Genomic DNA, 3097 nt, shown 5'->3' on the forward strand with positions numbered 1-3097 from the left:
AAAAAAAAAATCTATACATGGCTGCGTATATAAATCATTATATTGTTGAAATGTTTTAATGATGATTGAGAACAGCCCTTGATTTTAGTCTACTACATTGAAAAAGTAGAGCTGAAAGTTAACCAACTTAAATTTTACAAAAAAACTTTAAGATAACAAATGATTTTTTTCAAAACAACACAGACTTCCATTTTGTAATCTAACGGAGACCTTGTAAAACAGGACCAAAATATTCAATGAATAACACTCTCATTAAATATTTAGCCTCCTGAGGCTTGATTTCTTTATTTTACATATCTAGACATGTTGTTAGAAAGTATCTGTCAAGAGAACAGAATTTGCAAACATTATTGGTTGGATATTTTTTATATAATCCAAGGTAATCTAGAAGGATAGAGATTTTTAATCTTCTTTAACCCTTTGAAAAGAGTTAGGATCTAGAAGTAGCTAAACATAAAGACATCTAGAGTGGGGAGAGTCTTTGAGGGGATATTTACTAGTAAAGAGTTCATATGGTGAGGATAAATGACTCTGTGTTGGGGGTATCCTATTTGAACAAGACCAATCTGATGTGAACTGGGAGACGCAGACTTCAAAAAGGTCTATGATACCTTTGAGCGCACAAATCAGTCAGGGAGTATTTACAAGCTCAGATTAATCTGGGAGAGCCCAAATCATGAGCCTTATTAGCTGCAGGCTTCATCTGTAAATTGCTGTTGAGCAAGCAGCTACCAGAGGTCCTGGTGTGATGCTGTGGGTTAATGCACTGGACTGCAAAGTCAGTTTGAACTGTAAGGTCAGTAGTTCAAGCTCATCAGCTGCTCCTCAGAAACCCTATACAGGGTCACTATGGGTCAGAACCAACTTGATGGCACTTAACAACAAGCAACTACAAGCTTAAAAAGTGGCATCACTTTGGCTATCAGAATTCAGGCCAAAGGATGTTTCTTTTCTGATCTAGTGTACCCTGACACCGTCTTAGACAGAGAATCAGCATGTAGATAGGTTATCTGTCTTAGAAACTGGGCATTTTTACCCCAAAGAGACAGCATATTTCTAAAAGGGCTATTTACATTGTTGAATAGACTAATATTTTATCATGAAGTTATTTTCTTAGTTACTGGTTAGGAGCACATGAGGAAGAGTGTGATATGTTAGTTGCATTTATTTCCCCCATTTAAATTGTGAAATAAGTTATATTTATTATCATACTCTATTTATATGTCTTGTCTAACTTCACTCTTAGAATTTGGATGATATAGCTGATATCTACAGAGGACTATGCTAAGCATCTGCTATTTATCTAATTGAATGGATTCTGTAACAACAGTCACCATGGTCTTAATACTTAGGCATTGGGACAGAATGAAATCAGATCATTTGATGTAGATGTGTAGGTGAGGAAGGTATCAAGAGAAAGAGAGTAGGGCTGGACTCCAGAACTTCAGACTATCCTCCAACCAACACCTCCTTCCAGACACTCTAGGACTATAAATATGAAACTCACTGTTCATCTCTCTTATACTTTGTAACTGTGATTAAGACGTCATTAAAAAAGAGGGTTATACTGCTAAACATAACATTTCAGAACATTTGTTCTGGAATATTTCTAAGGGCCTTTTAAATTTAAATATTGAATAGAACTAGAAAAATGAAACCAAAATTTGTAGCATTAGGAGAGCAAATGGGCTGGTTTATCCTGTCATGTCATAGATTCCTCAAGCAATAAAATAAACATTTGCATGAAATAATTTTTTGTTTCAGGTTTCAGTGTTCCCATGGCATGGTTTTCTGGAACCAGAGAATAAAACAACAACAACAACAACTCTAGCATTGGGCAGCAGGCGAGACCAGAGGATCTTATATTATTAAACTCTTTGGGAGTTTGCCACAAATAGGTTTCATTCCTCAGAGCAGAGTGAAGTTAGGACCAAGGCAGAAGACCCTTACATTGTGATAAGTTTTTCACAGTGTATTCATGGAGAAAAGGTACCTAGGGGTAGGAAGGGACCCAATATGATGTAGTATAATGTGAAGAGAACACAGAAGATCTGTATATTAGTTCTTGTTCTATTCCTAAGTGATCTGGAGATCTGTAGCAAGTTCCTTAATCTCAGAGATCTTCATCTACCAATGAGATACGTGGACTAAAGGAGATGTGAATATTTGTCTTAGAAAGAAGAATTTGCTTTTAATAGGGAACTCCTGCCCGCAACTTTTTCTGCTATTAGATTTTTGAGGCTCTATCTGAAACAACAATTCAATTGTCTAAGGGATCAAATTATTTTGAGATTAATATATCCTTTTAGACTTATCAAAATTCCTCAGAAGAATCTAATGTCCAAGCTTTAATTTACATGGTCAAAATGCTGATGGCCAGGTCTTTACACAAATCAAATAAATTAGACTATTTGGAGAATCTTGTGCTTTAGTATATTTTTAGATCTTCTCAGAAGACTCTAGTATTAAAACAAGGTTTAGAACCTCTTAATTGAAGTTATTGTTGTTAAGCGCTGTCGAGTCAATTCTGAGTCATAATGACCCTGTATAAGGTTTTCATGGAGAAGCTGGTGGGTTTGAACCACTGACCTTAGAGCTTAACACCATTTAGAAATACAGATTAACCCTGCAGGAGATGACATGTTAGAATTTTTCAAGACCAATGACTTATTCATTGCAAATATCTATTTTTCAGCAACACATATGGTGATTATACATGTGGAACATGCTAGATCGATTACATAAAGATCAAATTGACTATTGCTGTGGAAAGAGATGATAGAGAAGCCAATATCATCAGTAAAAGTTCAGGGTCTACTATGAAACAGACCATCAATTGCTCATATGTAAGTTCAAGTTGAACCTGAAGGAAATTAAAATAAGTCCATGAGAGACAAAGTACAACCCTGAATACAAAGTACAAACTTGAATTTAAAGACCATCTCAATAATAGATTTGACATATTGAACACTAATGATGAAAGACCAGATCAACTGTGGGATGACATCAGGCATATAATATTAGGGGACCTCAAAAATTAATGGGACCCAAGCGTTGTTGACCGTCTAAACCATAGGCTCTGAGGATCAGACTCTAG

At 35.6% G+C, this 3097-nt stretch overlaps 1 protein-coding gene across 1 annotated transcript in view; it reads right to left on the reverse strand.

The window, feature by feature from the left end:
• Positions 1-3097, reverse strand: part of PIK3C2G (phosphatidylinositol-4-phosphate 3-kinase, catalytic subunit type 2 gamma) — a 517177-nt gene that overhangs the window by 402556 nt on the left and 111524 nt on the right. The window lies entirely within an intron of this gene.

This window comes from Chrysochloris asiatica, unplaced genomic scaffold (genome assembly GCF_000296735.1).
Source record: "Chrysochloris asiatica unplaced genomic scaffold, ChrAsi1.0 scaffold00086, whole genome shotgun sequence".
Classification (NCBI taxonomy): Eukaryota; Metazoa; Chordata; class Mammalia; order Afrosoricida; family Chrysochloridae; genus Chrysochloris; species Chrysochloris asiatica.